This window comes from Rattus norvegicus, chromosome 12, assembly GCF_036323735.1.
Source record: "Rattus norvegicus strain BN/NHsdMcwi chromosome 12, GRCr8, whole genome shotgun sequence".
NCBI classification, from domain to species: Eukaryota; Metazoa; Chordata; class Mammalia; order Rodentia; family Muridae; genus Rattus; species Rattus norvegicus.
Window position 1 is genome coordinate 11,596,931 of NC_086030.1, and position 20,881 is coordinate 11,617,811.

At 46.9% G+C, this 20,881-nt stretch overlaps 1 pseudogene; it reads right to left on the bottom strand.

The window, feature by feature from the left end:
- Positions 1–4,827: 4,827 nt before the first annotated feature.
- Ppia-ps3 (peptidylprolyl isomerase A, pseudogene 3) lies at positions 4,828–9,444 on the bottom strand (annotated as a pseudogene).
- Positions 9,445–20,881: the final 11,437 nt, after the last annotated feature.

Sequence of the window (20,881 nt, forward strand, 5' to 3'; positions counted from 1 at the left end):
GACAGCTGCCGTCCCTGGTACACTGATTTCACAAGTTGCTGTCTCTCTTTCCAATGGTGAGACAGTGATAGAAGGGGATTCAGTAGAGTGATTTTTAAAATGTGCCCAGGGAATTATACAACCTACTTTCCTCTCTCTGCCTTTGTAACACACACTCCTCTCCTGACCTAAAAGCACAGAAAAGATGGCTTTGGTGTAAAAATTAAATTTCAAAAACTTCAAAGCACCGTGGCCTAAAACCCAAATTTTCAAAAGTTTTAGAGTTAAACCATGAGGACATGGTCCATAGGAAAATGGCGGTTTCTAAAGGTAAAGGGAGAAACCCCATTTGTCTTCTAGTTGGCGGTTCCATTGCTGTGAAGAGACACCACGACCAAGGCAACTCTTATAAAGGACAACATTTAATTGGGGCTGGCTTACAGGTTCAGAGGTTCAGTCCATTATCATCATGGTGGGAAGCATGGCAGAATCCAGGCAGGCATGGCACTGGAGATGCTGAGAGTTCCACCCCTTGTTCTAAAACAAAACAGAAGACTGAGCCCAGGAGGTTAGGAAGAGGTTCTCAGAGCCCACCCTATAGTGACACACTTTCTACAAGAAGGCCACACTCACTCCAACAAGGCCACACCCACTCCAACAAGGTCACACCCACTCCAACAAAGGCCACACCCACTCCAACAAGGTCACACCCACTCCAACAAGGCCACACCTACTCCAACAAGGCCACACCCACTCCAACAAGGCCACACCTACTCCAACAAGGCCACACCTCCTAATAGTGCCTCTCCCTGGGCCAAGCATATTCAAACCACTATGCTGGGTTATAATGAGGTCTTTAATTATGATTGGACACATTAATCAGGTGAGCCAAAGGGGGCTATTGATTGCTGGACTTCAATACTTTGATAGCTGGACCCTGGTGGTCAGCCTCGGGAGGAGGAAGTGGCCAAATAAGGGAATAGATCTTGGGGGCTAGCCTCAGGAATGTGACCTAATGGTTTTTTAGCAAGGCAGAGTGAATAGGGGAGAAGGGTGGGGCAAGGCCTTTGAGAATCTTGTCTGCCATACTTAGACTGATCCCTTCAAAACCTAATAAATATTGATTTACTTGCAAATCTATTCATGGTGGTGTGAAGGACAATGTCCCCTGTAGACTCTTCCATTTGAATACTTTGTCTCCAGTAGGTGGTACTGTTTGGGGAGGGTGTGGAACCTTTAGGAGTTAGAGCCTTACTGGAGGAAGTATGTTACTTGAGGGTGGGTTTCGACCACTTATAGTCTAGTCCCACTTCCTGTTCGCTCTCTGCTTCAGGCTTGTGGCTGAGGATACAAGCAGTCAGTTTCCTGCTCCATGTTTACTACTGAAAGACCCTAGGGGCTTTCGACAGCCTTACACCCACTTCCTCAGGTCAAGATTAGGCCAAGTACCAGCTTCCCACCTAGGGTCAGGGCTAGGCCAAGTTCCATTCTCCACCCACAGTTCTCGGGAGGAGCAGGGGCATTCTTGAAAATCCACAGAATGTACTGTCTGATAGTCACCTGACCCTTTGGTCCCAAAGTTCGAGTGCATGTCATAGGTTTGTTAGCCAATAAATTCAAAGGTCGATATGCTTAACCAATAAGTTTAAACCGTAACCTTGCTGGTGTAACCCGTACCCCTAAAAAGTATAAAAACTGCTTGTTATAGCCATTCGGGGTCGCCTTCTAGTCACTTGCCACAAGGGTCTGATTGAGGGTCAACCCTGACATGCTGGAAAAATAAACCTCTTGCGTTTGCATCGAATTCTGTTCTCCTGTCTTATTTGGGGGTCTCCCGGGAGTTAAGACTCACTTGGAGCCTTGCACTACCATGCCTCTGGAACCATGAGTGAAATGAACTCTTCCTCCTCCAGGTTGTTTAGGCGTCGCAGCAACAGAAAAGTAACCAATATCCTGTGTAAACCCAGACAATCATTTGTCAAAGGGCTTTAGAATATAGCTAATTAGCTTCCCTTGAGCATTTCAAAGCACATTTATAATTAAACCATGTTTAATTTTCCTCTTAAGCAGTGAGGCTATCCAATGAGCACGAACTCCCCAAATGCTGAAATAATGCCGCCGGGATGAATAGATTAACCCTTCCACATACAGAGGGCATCAAATCCCTCTTTACAGCAACCGCTGTCTACATCGGATCATCTCCCAGTGTTCAGCAGGCTGTCACATCACACGCATTTGACTCCTGTGAAAAGCAGAACAGAATCCAGGTGGTGGTGGCACACACTTTTGATTCCAACAATTGGGAGGCACGGGGCAGGCCGGATCTCAGTTCCAGAGTGAGTTCCAGGACAGCCAGAGCTACACAGAGAAACCCTGTCTTGAAAAACAAACAAACAAACAAACAAAAAAAACCCAGCAAAACCAAACCCAAAAAGGCAGAACAGGCCTAGTGGGCCAAAGACATGGTACATGATGCAGGCAGATTCCAGGCAGACCCTGTGTTCCTGGCTGTTGTGGAACTTGCTCTGTAGACCAGGCTGGAACTCAGAAATCAACCTGCCTCTGCCCGTCCAAGTGCTGGGATTAAAGGCTTGCGCCACCACCACTGGGCTAAACTTCTTGTCCTTCCACAGGACAGCTGGGAGGTCAAACAAAAGCGTCGGATGTAGGCAGATGGCTCAGGAAAAGTTGCTCTAGCTTCAAAGACAACTTGGACACCTTTTTGTTGCCAGCTTACAGTTCGCTCATCAACTCACTGGTCATACTTAGTGTGGTTGTTATTTAGGAAGATGGTGAGAACTCAAATGCTCTACACTGGATGAAGTATTGAAGCAGAACTCTGGATGGCGGGAATCCCATCACTGCTCAGCTGATGACTCAGCCCTTCCCATCTCAATACTCCTCCAGCAACACCCGGACCTTCAGAACTTCGGGGCAGTGTATGGAAGGCTGTGTGCTCGGGTGGGCGTGTTTCTCCACACTCTCCCTACACATTGGTGGTGTCAGGAGACACAGGACTTGTGGTGGCTGAGCATTTTGGTGGCAGCAGGTTAAAGGGGGAGCCATGGCTGTTTAGCAAGCCTGTGCCTAAGGCTGTGGGCATCCCTGGAGTCTGCATGTGGGAGAGACACTAGTAGAGCATCCCTGCTCAATGGGTTCCCTAGGCAGAGGGGCGACTACGGCAGCAGCTACTCGAATTTTCAAAGGTAAACTCTGGGGTGCAAGGAGAAGGGGCAAAGCCATTCCTGGGGCTGGAGAGATGGTTCGGTGAGTAAGAATTCTGGTTGCTCTTACAGAGGATCCAGCTTAGTTCCAAATTATCTGTAACCCTAGTTCCAGGGGATGGAATGCCCTCTTTTGACCTCTAGAGGCGCCGAGCACGTACACAGTACAGATGGTTACATGTAAGCAAAACACTCAAACACAGAAAAACAAATAAACCTAAAACAAACAAAACCAAATATATACAAGGAAATCCCCGGCTCAATGACAGAGTTATTTGTCTAGCATGTGCAAAACCATGGGCACAATCCGGAAAAGTGAGAATGGAGATCTGGATAGAAGGGTATGGGGGAGGCTGCTTCAGTCTGAGAAAACCCCACCTTTTGACAGTCTATGAAGTCCCACACACACCCTTCCATGGAGTCCAGGCCGCAGCCTCGGGGCAGAACCATCTTTTGCTGTTTGCTTCTCCACAGTGGTCAAAGCCTGTACGTGTGTCAGGTGCTCTCTAGAGGATCGTGTACCTGGTGTGTGTGTGTGTGTGTGTGTGTGTGTGTGTGTGTGTGTGTGTGTGTATTCTCTTGAGGGAAGGAAACCAGATACCCCAAGACTGTGGTGGTTTTTTTTTTTTTTTTTTGGAGTTCTTTTTTTTTTTTGTAAAGATTTTTTTTTATTTATTATTATGTATAAGTACACTGTAGCTGTCTTCAGACACACCAGAAGAAGGTATCAGATCTCATTACAGATGGTTGTGAACCACCATGTGGTCGCTGGGATTTGAACTCAGGACCTCTGGAAGAGCAGTCGGTGCTCTTAACCACTGAGCCATCTCTCCAGCCCCAAGACTGTGGTTTTTGTCTTATGTCCACTGTGGCATACATGTGGAGGTCAGAGAACTACATGTGGGAGTCAATTCTCTCCTTCCATTATGTGAGATTTTGAGAGAGAATTCAAGTCTCCAGGCTTGACAGCAAGCACTGTTTGTTTGTTGGTTTGTTTTTATGTTCTCGAGACAGGGTTTCTTTACAAAGCTTTGGCAGGAACTTGCTTGGTAGACTAGGCTGGCCTTGAACTCACAGAGATCCATCTGCTTCGGCCTCCAAAATGTTAGGATTAAAGGCATGAGCCACCAGCAGACACTTGTACCTACTGAAGCATCTTATCACCCCTTGCCCACATAGTGGTACCAGCCAGTGAACAGACGATTTCTTTAAGTGACGTCACTGTCCCAGGCCCAGGGTGGCTCCTGGGATGAGAGGAGTGGAGTGGTACGTGATTTGCAAAGACTTCCCTTGAGAAACCCTAGTGCTTGCTAAAAGGACACGGGGGCCATTGTTTCTGATTGCCAAGGAGCTGGAATTTGTCTTGCGTTCCAGCCCTTCCCCGCTAAAGTATCACTACTCTTCAGAAGCCACTTTTTGTTTTGTTCTGTTTTGTTTCATCTTCTTATTTAGTTTGTATTCATAATAATAAACTTAAGTCTACAACCCAGCTAGAGGGGAATGAACAATATGGAACCCCAAAAACTTCTGTGAGAGCAGAGATTACAGGGTACTGTGAGCAGATGGTATGGGGGCGCTTTCCTGAGCTACTTGTGATCTCCTATGTCCCCACGAGTCAAAAGAATTAGAGCTGTCTGCAGTTGGAAATGGTGAACTTCTTGCTGCTCTTGCCATTCCTGGACCCAAACGCTCGGTGGCTTCCACAATGCTCACGCCGCCTCTCACCTTCCGGGAGACCACACGCTTCCCATCCAGCCACTCAGTCTTGGCAGTGCCAATAAAAACCCCGGAACCATTTGTGTTTGGTCCAGCATTTGCCACGGACAACAAGCCAGGACCTGTACGCTTCAGGATGAAGTCCCCGTCCTCAAATTTCTCTCTGTAGATGGACCTGCCCCCGCACCAGCGTGGTGTGTGACGTCACGAGGCCTGAAATAATCCCACGAAAAGAGGAACTCTTCTATCCTAACCCTTCTCCCCGGTGCTCAGAGAATGAATATTTTCTTCTGTCCTTGGAACTTTTCCCGCAAATAGCTGGAAGGAGTCACAGCCTAAGGGCTCACCCTGGGCTGAAACATCGAGATACAGGATGGGATTGACCTTGGCTGCAGCGAGCAGGAGCAGGGGACAGCGACATCTGCCAAGCTAAAGCCTAGAAATCACTTTTGTTTTTATTTTATGTATATGGGTGTTTTGCTTGTATAGACATATATTTATATACACATATATATGTGCACACATATACATATATGTATGTATGTATGTATGTATGTATGTATACCACATGAGTTCAGTGTCCATGAAGGCCAGAAGAGGGCAACAGATCCCTTCAAACAGAAAGTTACAGAAGGTGGTGAGCTACAGTGTGTGTTGAGACTCGAACCCAGATCCCCTGGAAAAATAGCCGGTATAGCCAGTATCATCCTTAACCTCCAAATTACCTCTCCAGCCCATTAAAAAACTCTCTCTCTCTCTCTCTCTCTCTCTCTCTCTCTCTCTCTGTGTGTGTGTGTGTGTGTGTGTGTGTGTGTGTGTGTGTGTGTTAAAACAAAACAAAACAAAAAACCGTGCACTGGCCTTTAAAAGGTTCAAACTGAGCCACATACACCTTACTAGAAAAGGCTCTGATTAAAGAAACAGCCCTAGGTTCCAGGATCAAATCCCATTGCTTCAGCTTTCTCTCCTGCAGAGCTTACAGGCGAATTCTCTGAACTCTCGAAGCCTAGGGAATCACGGAGTTTGTTAGGAGCAGAACAGAACCTCTAGCACAGTGTAGCTATTTAAATGTGCATAAGTCACAAGAGCATCTCCTTAGAGGACCGAGTGCTTTCAGAGGTGTGGGTGGAGCCTGGGAGCCTGCATTTCTGACACTTCACGTGGCCATTGACTTCCCGTGTCACTTGGAGAAGCTGGTATCAGAGATCTGTCTTAGGCAGGGTCTTCACAGAGGCTGCTCTCCTCCCTGATGCAGGAGGCGCCTTGTGGCTTAGAACGAATAATACCAGGTGTGTGTGTGTGTGTGTGTGTGTGTGTGTGTGTGTGTGTGTGTGTGTGATCAGGGTGCACAGGAGCTGGCTGGAGTTTAGGAGGCTTGACCCTTGGGTTTATCCTATAGTCAGTGATACTGCATTCTTCTCCTCCAGAGGTCCTTGCTCCTGGACCAGATTCTTTCTACCTTCAGCCTTGACCAGAGGTCTTCATGCCACCCATAGATGTTACAGGTTCTTTGAACCTGCTTCTACTTAGGACGCGACTCAACCCTTGCCACACACCTTTAATCCCTCTGACTGGAATACAGACACTCCCTTGGTACTCACCTTGGATGCCAGACAATGAGGCTAAAGTTAGTTTGCAGGACGAGGCCCCTGTGATTGAAAGGGATGTCTAATTGAGAGGCAGACAAAGCGATGGGTCAGAGAAAGATTTGACAGAATAGGGTATGCCCAGCTCTTAGGAGAAGAGAGAGAAAAGGGAAGCTACTTAAAGGAAAGACAGACAGTACGGGAGGAAGAGAGGACAGTAGAGTTCATGGAGACAGTGCAGTAGAGTTAAGAGGGAGAAGGAGGCAGTGTTACCAGGACAGTTTTACAGAGACAGAGTGAAGAGAGAACAAGCTAGACGCAGGTGAAGACAGAATGAGCAAGAGAATGAGAAGGGTCTGGAGGGATGGCTCAATGGTTAGAGCACTGGCTGCTCTTCCACAGGTCCTGAGTTCAATTCCCAGCAACCACGTGGTGGCTCACAACCATCTGTAATGAGATCTGATGCCCTCTTCTGGTGTGTCTGAAGACAGAGACAGTGTACTCATATAAAAATAAATCTTGAGGGGGGTGAGGGAGGGAGGGAGGGAGGGAGGGAGAGAGAGAGAGAGAGAGAGAGAGAGAGAGAGAGAGAGAGAGAGAGAATGAGAAGGAGCCAGAAGTTTAGAACAGATTGCTAGAATTAGTTTGAAGCCAAGCAGAGCAATTCAGAGACTGAGAGAAAAGGCAGATTAAAAAGTCAGCTGGGAGAAGAGCTTGAGACACAACAGCTGAGTTGAACCAGCCAGCTAGAATTCAGAAAACAAAAAGTGTGAGCTTATTCAGCTGCAAGTCTCAGAGGCTGAAAACCTTCTAGGCCTAGATTAGATTGTATGGAGGCTAGAAGCTTCCAGGATTAGGCCTAGGTTAGCAGACTGAGGCAGAAAGCATAGGGGACAGCAATGACATCGGGTGACTAATAGATACTTTTGTATGTCAGTAGCTTGTAGATATTCCATCTGCCCCCAAGCATAATGGCTCCCTTTCTGCTGTGGTGCCTTAGACTAGGTTTCCCATACCCGGAGACCTGTGGAACATTCTGCGTGTGCTCCCCAGGCAGCTTGAAGAGCAGCCATCTGGGGAACCTGGAATGTCAGAGAACCAATGCTGCAGAGGTCGTCCCTTGCATGGAATTCAGCAGGGTACAGATTCCTGGGTCCTGCTGAAATCGTTTCGCACGGTGGATTTTGAGGCCTGCTCCTCTGTGGGGGAGCCAGGGGATCTTTGTGAGCATGCGTGGCTCTGAAAGGGATGTGCAGCTCTCCCACGAACAAGCCATCCTGTAGCATGAGGCTCCTACCCTGGCAGAACTCTTCTAAACCCATTTCAGTAGTGATGGAGGGGCTCCCTTCTTTGGAACATCACACCCATTTCAAAGCCCTCCTTTTCCTAGACCTTAAAGACCTTAAAGACGGTCCCATCTTAAGCATGCTTGAAAACACAAAGGCATTTTGCACAAACGGCACCAGGGGTAAAGCGCCAAGAGTTCATGAGTTTGAGGGTGGGACCCAGCTCTTCCGGCAAGGTGCTGGTCAGTGGCTCCTTGTTCCCAGAGGGCGTGGCCAAACTCTTGCCGAGTACAGTTTCAGAAAAGACACGCTCCAAGTGGGTCTAGTCCTCCCATCTTTTGGCTGCACAACCCCCTGGGCCTCTAACTGACATCCATATCTTCTTTCTACTCTTGGAAAAATCAGTACCCTTTTTTTTTCTTTGTTCCTAATGAGTGAATTTGGGGGATAGCACCGGAATCGGAAAAGTTCCGGTGAATTTCTTCCAGACTCCGAGGCTGGGAATCCTCGTGGGTGGCCGGGGGGGCCTGCTCTGAGTATTTCTCAATGCAGAAAAGGGCGTATTTGAGCAGCTGGCCCAGAAATCGACTAAATCTGTCTATGGTGTAATTGGTGCAGAAAGAGCTGGAAGACAAATTGAGAATGGTGGGCGTAAACAGAAGGGACAGGTGGCAGAAGGGGAGCCGGATGGATGAGCCCAGACACAAAACACACACAAACAAAGGCTGCTAGGGACACCAGGAGGGCGCTTTCACATGCGGGGACCAGAACCGGACTCCTTGGCTGGGAGGCTTGCAGGTCCTCAGTTTGCTCCTGGGACCCTGAGAAGTCAGGCTCCACAAAGGGGGATCGCGCTGGCAGGTGGTCAAAATGGCCTCCTTAGTGAATTCAGAATACAAATTCTTGGTCTAATTTTTCAATTCCTTAAAGAATTGAGGCTCCAGGAGGACACAGTGGTCTGCTAAGAGTCTAGGGTGTGTTGTGCGTGTGTGTGCGTGTGTGTGTGTGTGCGTGTGTGTGTGTGTGTGTGATATTTTGGTTACAATATACAATTTTCCCCTTTACATAGCTGCATTCCAAGGCAGCCTGTCTCTGCTTTGCAATGTGACAGAGGACAAGGACGCCTTTCTTACGGTAGCATATATTATACCTGTGACCCCACAGTGCCAACTTTGTTGACAAATCTTGGGGTTTGATCGAAGTCTCTCACAGCAAGGAAGAATGGGCAGTCAGAGTGTCTGTTGAAAAGTACCTTAGCTTTCTTGTCAGCAGCAGACGGACAGGCTGTCACCAAGCGAGTGACACTTCAACGTCGGTATAACTTCTATGTTGGCTCAACACACACTTATAATTAAAGAATAATAAGATTCACGTTTCCTTACAAACAGTGAGAGTCTTCTGTGCAGTGAAAACCATCGCCATGCTGAGAGATGCCAGGGAGGCAGGTGCGTTTAACAGTACAACAATAAGTAATTACATTGCCCTTTTCAGAGGCGCCATGCATGGCCCACCCACCACCCAATTAAGCCTCCCAGAGTCACTTCCTGATGGCCCATCGTTCCTAACACCCCTTCCCCATTTATCATACCAGCTTCGCTTTCTGCCGATGCTTTCTTTCCTAGTCTGCCCCGCTCCCACGCAGTCAAATCTCATGGTTCCCAAAAATGAAAAACAAAACTGCCGGTTCTCATTTCTTTGGGGGAAATTAGTCTTATTTCTTCCCATAAATCATAAGCATATTTCAGCTGTAAACAGCATTAGCAGCCTTGGAAGTAGATTAACTGCGGTGCTCCAAGAGACTGGAGGATACGGAGCAAGGTTTGGTAATTGTGACTTAGGGAGGGGTGGTGGGCAGTTGAGGAGTTGGGGAGAAACGTGAATGACTCGATTCTTCTCTTTGAACGTGGGGATGCCTCCCTGGCTGGACCAGGGTAGCCCTAGGCCCTGCCAATTGCTGTGGTATAAAAATCACGAATAGCATCTTTATGGAAATGTTGCACTTTGGGTGATATGGTAATTCAAACTGAAGTGTAAACAAAGTAGGAACAGAAGCTTGTTTTGTAAAAGAAGCCAGACCAAAAGGCCACCTATGATACAAAATGTCTAGAACAGACAAGTCCATAGGAAAAGGTGTATTAATGGGGACACGAGGCCGGAGATAGGGAATTCCCTTAATGGGTAGGATTTCTTTTCCGGGGGTGTGGGATTTACTTAGGGAAGAGGGCAATGATCGTGGTAGTGTGGCTATGCTAATACCTACATTGTGCACTTTAAGTAGGTAAATTGTGGTTCAACAAAACTGTCAGAAGCAGAAGTTTAAAAATAATTAGGACACTGAAATCCCACAAAAACCAAGCCCCCCCAAAAACCCCAAAAACAAACAAAAAACTGAAAAGATTGTGCTCCATTTGTGCTCCCAGTGACCATAGCTTCCCGTACCCCTACCTAATGGCTGGGTGGAGGGGATGTAATGACACCTGTCTGCCTCCAGGGGGCCCCTGGAACACAACCAGATTTTTATAAATTTGTTTGGGGCAAGAAAAATCAATGTTTCTCTATGGCCATTGTTAGGAACCAAAGGTGTGTGGTTCAACCCAGTGCAGAGGGTTTCCAGTTCGGGAGGGGAAGGGAAGAGCCACAGGGCAAGGAAGAGGGACATAGCGAGCTTTTTTACTCCCACCCCACGCCTGAGGAGCTAAGGTCATAATGTAACACTGCATTAGAGAGTCTGGCCACTGGAAAGCAAAATATGATTCCTTAAGGGACAACTTGACACTCAGACCTCCGCAGCCTCAGTCTTCAGTTTAATGACTTAAAATAGGCTCGTTCCAATCCAGATACCAACCAGCACTGGTATCACCTTTGAAAGACAAGGTGTTGACCAGAATTCAGTTTCCAGCAGTCACATCCGGTGGCTCACAGCTGTCTATGACTCCAGTTCCAGGGGACCTGTGCTCATACGCATGTAACCACACAGAGACATACACGAACACAGATAATTCAAAATAAAACAAATCTTTTAAAAAATACTCAACAGTGAAATATATTTTAAAAATAAAAAAAAACATTTCACTCTGTGCATTTTTATATCTTGAACTTTCAAACAGACAGAGCCTTGCACTTAGCAATGGGCAGTTGGGTGAGTGCAGAGGGCGATTTGCAGACCCTGGGCATTTTGTCCATGTGACCACCAGAGGGCGCTATACACCTAGAGGAGCAAGGCGAGCTCCCAGGGCAGGGCCGAAGAGACAAACTCAGATTTCTGTTCTGCTTGCAACAAACGCAGAGATTGCGCAATTCAACCCGGAGCTGCTGCCAGCACAGAATCCCAACATACACATGCAAGGTGCAGGGAAAAGACCGCATTTCCCTTGCTTAGCAGTCCCCTCAGTATCAAGAAAGGAAACCCAGCCACCTGACGGACTGAGGTTTTGTTCACAGAGAAGGTAGTCAAGAAAAGAAATGAATCCGGGAAACCCTACTGTGAGCTAGACCTCTATCTCCAGCCTGGCGAGTCTCAGAAGCCAGAGTTAGCCATAAATCTCTGTAACCCCCCAGGTAGAGTCAGTCCACAATGGGGCTGGCTGCCCAACTGGACAGAGCTCAAGGCTAATCCCTCAAGGATTAGCCTTGCATGGAACAGTATTTCTGTCAAATCAACGCTCTTCCCACCCCCGAAACAGAATCCATAAACACCAGGGTAGGTAGGGAAATAAGAGTGCCAAACGAGATTAGTGTTCTCCTGACCACTGGGCTGCACTGCCTGCAGGCGTGAGCTTACTCTGATACCCTAGGAGTCTCAGGCCCGACTGTTGGATTTAGAAGCAATATGAGTAATAAAGTGGAGCCAGCTGCATCTTCCGTGGAGCCATTTTTCTGATTCTTTTCCAGCCAAATGTCTGTTCTTTCCTCAGTTCTTGGGTTTGCGTGTCTCTCTGATGTGATCAGAAAGTCTTCCCCAAAGAAGATGCCAGGCAGGAATCGATGGGAATGGAGTGGAAATGGGGGTGGAAGTGGGGGTGGGGATGGGGGAGGGTGTTCTTCGGAGCCCCCTGAAGAAATTCTTGCCCTGGGTCCAACAGGGAAGGATAAATCCACCCTCAGGCACATCGTCCTCGGTGTGCGGCCATCTTGGCATCTAGAAGGCTGTTTAAAGACAAGTGGAGAAAATGAGTGATTTGGTGTGTGTAGGATTGAGTTGTTCAGGGGTTGGAGATTTAGCTCAGCGGTAGAGCGCTTTCCTAGCAAGCGCAAGACCCTGGGTTTGGTCCCCAGCTCCGAAAAAAAGGATTGAGTTGCTCAGCCGGTGAGCATCATAGAAAGGGATAGGAGAGGAATCCTGTGAATTAATGAGCAGGAAACTCAGGAAGGGTTTTTTTGTTTTTTTGTTTTTTTTTTGGCTTTGTTTTGTAATTTCCTGTGGTGATCACCCTCTGTAGCGATATGTGTATCTTCTTGCTTTTGATTATGGCTGGCCATGGTTGGAAGGGACTGTGATTTGCGTGGGTGACGCAAGGTGTCACCTCTCAGGAAGCAAGGTGACTTTGGTACTTGAAACATTTCCCAGCCCCAATTAATTTTGTGTAATTATTGAATAAAAGTAAGTTTGTTGGGATCAGTCTTTTCCAAGAAGACTGAGCCTCCTGCTCCTTCAGAAAATTAAGGCTTAGCATCTTGGTGAGTTTCTTTTCTTTATGGCAACACCTACGACCAACATCTTCCATTACCCATATACTGCAGAGTTTAATCTCAGGGCCAAGGGAGGGGAGAAAATAAGACCTTTAAAGATGATCAACAGATGGGCTGGAGAGATGGCTTAGCGGTTAAGAGCACCGACTGCTCTTCCAGAGGTCCTGAGTTCAATTCCCAGCAACCACATGGTGGCTCACAACCATCTGTAAAGAGATCCGATGCCCTCTTCTGGTCTGTCTGAAGACAGCTACAGTGTACTTATATATAATAAAGGAATAAATCTTAAAAAAAAAAAAGATGATCAACAGAGGTATCGCACTTAATCATTACCGCTTCTTCAGGAGGACCTGAAGTGGAAATTTCTGGTTTCTTTGGAAACTCAGTTATGTCATAGGATGTTTTGCTGGATCAGACAGATGAAAGGATGGGTGATGTGTAGAAAGAATTTAAATATGACCTTACAGGCAGTGGATGAAGGCTAGAGCATTGGTTTGCCTTGCTCTGCCTTGCTAAGCTTTGCTGACGAGGTTCTTGTACTGGTTCACCTTACATCTCATTGCTGATCTTTGCTTGTGGTCACTTCATAGAGAGTAACTCGCCAAAGAACTTCTTGTGATATTCTGGTGGCTTCTGCTGACGCAGGCTGATTGGCAGAGCCTCATGCATGGTTTCGTCTGGATTAAATTGCCCTTGTAACTGCTGGTTCTTGACAGTGTTTTGCCAGAGGACTGGATTGCTGACAGCAAACACTGGAATTGCCCCAAAGAATTATTTCTAAACAGGTCCATATCTCCCTTTTCCCTAATCTTTCTTTTCCATTACCTCTGGTGGGTAGTGGGTTAGAAGGGAAGTTGAAGTGCTGAAGAACCCTTATTTTAAAAAAAAAGATTTATTTTTTTATATGAGTACACTGTCCCTGTCATCAGACATCAGAAGAGGGCATCAGATCTCATTACAGATGGTTGTGAGCCACCATGTGGTTGCTGGGATTTGAACTCAGGACCTCTGGAAGAGCAGTCAGTGCTCTTAACTGCTGAGCCACCTCTCCAGCCCTTAAGTACCCTTATTAAAGTAGGTTTTGAAAAAAATCAAAGCCTACAGGGACCAGCTCTGGGGACACCTTGCTACTGAATGGCCTGTGACCAGGTCTAGTTATCTGTCCTCAATAAGCCAATTAAAGATGTCATATTAAAAGTGGAAATCAGGAGTAGAAGGAGCCTTATTCAACATGACCACCCTGGGAAGAGGGATAAAGAGATTCCCCCAAAGCTGTCTTCATCTCTGGGGTCCTGGAGTGAGATCGCAGAGTTCAGGTAGAGAGCCAGGGACAGGCATGTCTAAGGAGACCCAGTCCTTCTGGTCCTACCTACTACTGGTCCACTCGTGTCTGGGCTTCTGTGCCATGCTCTAAGATGGTCTGACAGATTGTTTAAAATGTGTGAAATCTGTTGACCTTTGTACAGTCAAACCCACTGGACTGCGTGACCAGTGGCATACCATTTTGTTGTAGTAATTATTTAAATCCCGGCCCGAGGTTTCTACCCCGCCTTCTGTATTTAGGATCCTGGCTGAAAAACACACAACTTTTATATCTACAATAGGCCTTAAACAGCACAAATGCTGGGCTGATAACTACCCTCCATGCTGTTAGAATCGACTTTTCTATTGGTAACCCCACATTATTACTTACTAGGTTCCGTCTGGGATGCTCTCAACTCCAATTGGCCAGCCCACAGGGCCACATTTTCTTTACTCCTGATCCATGGTGGCTTCTCCCTCTCTGTCCTGTGCTCTTGTCCCCCTCCTGGTTCTCCTCCTCTCTATGCTGGCCCGTTATTTATGTATGGATGCCCCTGGGCCTGACTGACTGTAAGTTCATAATGACCAATTCTAGCTTGGGTACAGAGAGGTAGGTTCAATGGACAGAGCAATGGCCTCTCTGCTACCACTGGGGCCTCTGTAACCAGTGACAACGACAAACTGGCAGCTCCAAACGACAGAGGTGAATCATTTCTACGCTTCCGGAGGCCTTGAGCCAGAAGTCATCAGGGCTGTTCCCTCTTGGAAGCTTGGAAGGTTCTAGATGGAGTAACCCCATTGGCTTCTTCCAGTTTCTGGTGTCTCTAGGTGACCTTGGTGCTGTTCAATGCTCTGACTCTATCTTTCCATGACTGCCTTCAGAGCGCCTCTCTTGAAATGTTGGGAGGTGTCCATCAGAGAAGATGACCTGTAAACAGTTGTAAGCCAATAGGAACTCATTATTAGCCAGACAGTGACTACACTGGGTCCCAAATAGGACTCCTTAATGTAGCCCTGAGTCTTTCTTAGGATGAGCTTTTCAGCACAAAACCCACACCCTTGGCTGACACACTTCAGTGAGCAAGAACAGTTAGCCAGGATCAGAACTGCAGAAGCCAAAAAGCACGGTTAGTATACTCAGGGACTGTCCCGGAACTACGGGTTTGGATGGATCAGGTCTTTGCTCTCTTTTGGCAGGTGATGTGGCGTGCACTCTGGTTTCCTTGGCCTGAATGGAACTCTCATCATGGCTTCAGCTGGGCTAAGGTCTGGAGCCTGTATTAAACCTCCCCCTTCCCCCCGGTAAGGAAACTCATCACGGAAGGAAGGCGCGTTCTAAGGCTACCATCATTTTATCTCAAGATGCTCAGTCACACTTGTGAAGACGCATTTACTACCTTTTTGGGGCCAGACTGGTCAACAATTTGAGTTCTGGGACAGCCAGGGCTACACGGAGAAACCCTGTCTTGAAAAACCAAGGCAAACCAACAAAAACAAAAAGGAAAAGCTAAAAACAAAAATAAACAAGTCCGGGAAATCCCCCTTCTGAAGTTGTTATCTCTTATCAACCTAGAAAGACTATCTCAGAGAAGTTGGATACACGCAGGCATGAGTCAAAAGCAGGCAGGGCTACGCACATTTTGCCCAAAGTATAATTTCCTCATCTTCTCCCCTAAGGGAAACCCGTGACAGGTTCAGTCTGGGTCAGCTCATCCTGCATCAGCCATCTGCTTGGCTCTCATTCTGGTTTTTGTTTCATTTTGGGTAAGATAACATCTCACTATGAAGCCCTGGAGTTCACAGAGATCCTCCTGCCTCTGCCTCATGTGCTGAGATTAAAGGCTTGTGCCATTCTCATTTTGCTCAATGCAGATCGCACTCTCCCTTAGACAGGCCTCAGCTAACTGCCAGGCTGGGAAAAGCTCAAAAAAAAAAAAAAAGCAGTAGCCAGCTCTGGAGTACCTGGAAACTTGGGAATGAACAAGTTATCCAAGGGTTTGGACCAGAGATATGAGATCAGATTCAAGGTCTGAACCCTAGGTCTTCCACTGGGCATGCATATAATTAATGGTGGGTGTGGTGGTTTGAATGAGAACAGCTCCCATAGGCTCTAATAGTTGAATGCTTGGTTCCCAGCTGGTGGGACTGTTTGAGAAGGATTAGGAGGCGTGGCCTTTGCTGGAGGTGCTGAATCACTGGGCTGGGTTTCAAAAGCCCAAGCCATTCCCTGTAAGCTCTTTTCCTCTGCCTCCTCCCTGGAGATCAGATGTACACTCTCAAGCTGCAGTTCCAGCGCTCCTGCCCGCTGCCATGCTTCCTGCCTTGCTGAGCATTTAGACTTTGCTACATGATCCCCTAAATTAAACGCTTTCTTTTATAAGTTGCCTTGGTCATGGTGCTTCTCCACAAAAGAAGAAAAGTAATCAGGACGGTGGTTAAACTGCTAACCTTCTCTGACTTCATTTGAAAGACTCCCCTAGTATCCATCAGTGCCTGGGGTTGCTCTGCAGCTCTGTAAACAAAGAAAAGTAGATACAGTGAACTGAACAAGTATCTAGGTAGACCCTGACATTCTGAGCCTGGCTCACAGTGTATGCTCTGCAGGTGTTCACTGTCAAGGAAACTCATTGAGATGATGTTTTCAGGGCTAGAGAGATGGCTCAGCTGTCAAGAACACTGGCTGCTCTTCAAAGGACCTGGGTTAGATTCCCACATGGCGGCTCACAACCATCTGTAAACGCCAGGTGATCTGATGCCCTCTTCTGGCCTCCATAGGTACTGCACACACATGCATGCTCGCAAAACACCTATCTGCATAAAATAAGGTTAAAAAGAAAAAGAAGATACTGACTTTTCACACCCGTGATCTGACCTCACGAAACTCAACACCAATAAACCATAACCAGGACTGTGAACTGTTCACCTGTACGGGGGTTAGTTCTTCCACTTTCTAGCCTATGTGTCATCTCAAAGGCCTTTCAATGCCCGGTGAAGACTTTCTCCAGATGATCTAATTTATGTGAAACGCAAGGCTGGGTTTCTAGATAATAGGAACCGGGCAGAAGGAATTTATTGCACGGCACCCTGCCATTGTCTCTAGACAATCATTCTGGGCAGTGAAAGGATTTCTACATAGTACCTCAGTGTGCAACTCTCACTCTGTGTCCCCTGAGCAGGAACTAAATTTCCTTGCAACAAAAGTTTCCAGTCAGGTCCATGGAACATTGGACAGTTTTAAGGAAGAGAAGACTAACTAACTCTTGCAAGTGACTTCCGGATGACTTCAGCAGGATAGCCTAGCACACGACAAATCTGCGCCCGGCCTTAGTCTGCAATAGGAAATCCATTAATAACGCTTACCCCTTTCACCTCCACACTGATGCGTGATTTGACCTGGGACCCTGAACATTTTCTTGCCATCCCTGCCCACACTATTTTTCTCTCGTTTCCTTCAAATCCCGAGTCCCTACCCCGATTCCCGATGATGCCACCAGAAACCAAGGATATAAAGTGTTAATGGTCCACACGGCAGTTCCCTGCCGAGGTGGGAGACAGAGGTGAGAGAGAGGAGGGAGGATTTTGGGCGTGCTGTGTGTGTTGGATGGTGGGCAGTGCTCGGCTAGCCGAGGCTGGGAAGAGTATTCAGGAGAGGTAGCCAGCAGCGCTGTTAGCAAAGGAAACTTGCTCCTTGGCTCCGGAACCTTCCTTCCAGCATTGTCTGCCAAAGGGCAATGGGAGCAAACGGGAGGAATGCGCTCTGCAAACCTGGGAGAGGCCAAGGAATAGCACCTGGAAGGAGAAGAGCCCCTGGGGTCAGGGCTGCGAGTCCCAGCATAAACCGGGGAGCAGGAAGTGAATCAATGGAGGCGCCCAGGGATGGTGGGGCCCAGGGATGGTGGGCAGGAGGCGCCCTAGGGTGGTGGATGAACCAGACTGCCTCTGAAGTGATTGCCTACAGCAAAGCTGCAAGCCCTGACTTCAGACAGGCAGGCAGCATTTAATAGCCAACTGCTGACAGGCCAGTGAGTCAGTGTAAAGGCATGGGAAGGCTTGAGATGCTGCTCCGAGGCCCAGCCCACAAGCTGCGCTTGTCCATCTGCCAGGAGCCCAGGGCCCGGGGTGCCTGCTGGCTTCCTGCTGCAGCTCAGGGCACAACCCTTCCTCTCTTCAGGAAGCTGCAAGGGTTATCTTTAACCCTAGCTCTTGGGCCATCCATACACGAATGTTGCTTTCTGGGATAGTGTTACTACATTTCACATTTACACGTCCATGTTCTTTTGAGTGTTTCTTTTCTTTTCTTTTTTTTTTTTTTTTTTAAGATTTATTTTATTTGTGAGTACACTGTAGCTGTCTTCAGACACACCAGAAGAGGGCATCGGATCCCATTACAGATGGTTGTGAGCCACCATGTGGTTGCTGGGAATTGAACTCAGGACCTCTGGAAGAGCAGTCTTTTTTTTTTTCTTTTTTCTTTTTTCTTTTTTTCGGAGCTGGGGACCAGGGCCTTGCGCTCGGTAAACAAGCGCTCTACCTCTGAGCTAAATCCCCAACCCCTGGAAGAGCAGTCTTACCCGCTGAGCCATCTCTCCAGCCCGCGATGTTCTTTTGCAACCCTTATGGAATAGCACAGAAGGCGGGGAGGATTTTCTACAATATAGAGCAATTTCTTATTTTTTCCATTTAAAGTTTATTTATTGATTGACTGATTGAGAAGTTTATGCATGGGTATATTGTTTACATTGTTTCTATTCCCCCCCTTACACACACACACACTCACACATACACACACACACACACACACACACACACACACACCCTCCTGAGTTTGTTTAGTGGTGCTTATATGTTTAGGGGTAACCCCTGGCTTGGATACCCTATGAGGGGGCTCATCTCGGAGAAGACTGATTCTCTTTCAGCAGCCATTAGTCATTGATCGGTGGTCTGCAGCTCTTCATCTAGGGCAGGGTTTGTAACATTTCCCCCATCCACACTGGCATTCACCCGACACGTCACTGTGCAGATCCTACACATGCAGTCATGTTGTTGAGATTACATGGGTACATTCTCTCTCAAAGCAGACGTCCTGGTCCTTTGGGTTTTACAGTCCTCCTGCACTCTCTTCTGCAATGTTCTCAAAGGTGGAGGTGTGGGGTTGTGTTGTAGATGTATTAATTTGGGTTGTGACAACTTTTATTTCTTATCCTCCAAACATAAAAGGTGAGCCAGAATCTTGGGTGTTAGGTCTCAAATTCAGGACAAATGGCTGATGCACCCATTTCACACATCCGAGTGGATGCTGGCTCTCAGGTTCTCTTTGCTCTCCTCAGTCCCTTTCTGGTACAGGGCCCTCCTGGCTGGCATGCCCTACGCTTCTCCAGGCCATGGGCTGAATAATCCAGCCATTGTGATTATCTGGTTCTTTCTTCTACTTTCCTGGCCAGTCTCCCGGCCCAAGCTGCCCTTCTCGGTCAGTGGGGCTCTCCCCTCTCTTTCCTCCCTCTCTCACATGGTTCAAGGTCATATCCACTTTCCCAGACGTCGCTTCCTCTGGCTAGTCTCTCTCTTTTATCTACAATAAACCTTGTCCTCTACAAACCTAGGAACAGTCAGGTCTTTCTTTCTTTTTTTTCTTTTTCTTTTTTCTTTTTCTCAGCCATTAACAATGCTCATGTATTCATTGTTAATCTTTTGATTTTAAGCCGTAACATTTTTGATATGTTCTAAAGCTAGATTATGGATAGATGGTGGCTAGATTATAGCTAGGTAGATAAATGGATAGATGATGGGTAGATAAATATGTGTATGGCACTTGTGCGCCCATACAGTGTTTCCTCAATCTGTAACTGACATTCGTCTTCTTAACTCTTTATTGACAGACAGAATTTTTTAATGAATTATTTATTTATGTATATAAGTATACTGTCACTGTCTTCAAGGACATCAGATCTCATTATAGATGGTTGTGAGCCACCATGTGGTTGCTGGGAATTGAACTCAGGACCTCTGGAAGGGCAGTCAGGGCTCTTAACCGCTGAGCCATATCTCCAGCCCGACAAACAGAATTTAAGGTCCAGTTTACTACTGTTTTGGTTTTGTTTCATTCTTACAGATGCTTGACAAGTGCTCTTCTGGGGACCTATGAATGTCCGTTAGATGGTTGACAGTCTTTCTCTCCTACCCGGGTGATTTCTTCTACTCTAGCTTTCTGAAGGAGACCTGTCACGCACACTTTATAGTTTTAGGTTTTACATTTACACTTATAATCTATGCAGAAATATTTTGGCACACAGGATGAAGTAAGGAGTCAAGATTCGGGTTTTTCTATATAGAAATCCAGTTGATCTAATAATAGTTGTTCTGATTTATTTGTTCGCCTTGTCGAATGGCTGAAGCAGAGCTACTGGGCGCAAATTGATCATGTAGGTATGGGTCTGTGTCTGGACTTTGAATCCTGGTCTACTGAGCCAGAAGGACTTTCTTATGTCGGTATTATGCTAGCTTCCTTCCTTTCTTCCTTCCTTCCTTCCTTCCTTCCTTCCTCCCTCCCTCCCTCCCTTCCTTCCTTCCTTTCTCCTTCCTTCCTCCCTCCCTTCCTTCCTTCCTTTCTTTTTTGTTCTTTTCCTTTTTTTTTTGTTTGTTTTGAGACAGGGTCCGACTACGTATCCCTGGTTGGCATGGAATCCACAATGTAGATCAGGCTGGCCTCAAACTCATAGAGATCCACCTGCCTCTGCCTTCCAAAATTCTAATATTAAAGGCGTGTGCCACCATGCCCAACTGATGCCATCCTTTCTTAATTATCTTAGTAGTTCTTACTCTAGAGTCGGTTTATTTATTTTGAATCTGGCTAAAATTGCTTAGTGCTTCTTAATTCTTTGTCATTCTGCTTTTTTTTTTTTTTTTTTGGTTCTTTTTTTCGGAGCTGGGGACCGAACCCAGGGCCTTGCGCTTCCTAGGTAAGTGCTCTACCACTGAGCTAAATCCCCAGCCCCCCATTCTGCTTTTTTTTTAAAGGGTTTATTTTTATGTATCCAAGTTCTCTATCTATCTGCATGTATACCCGTGTGCCAGAAGAGGGCATCGGATCCCATTACAGATG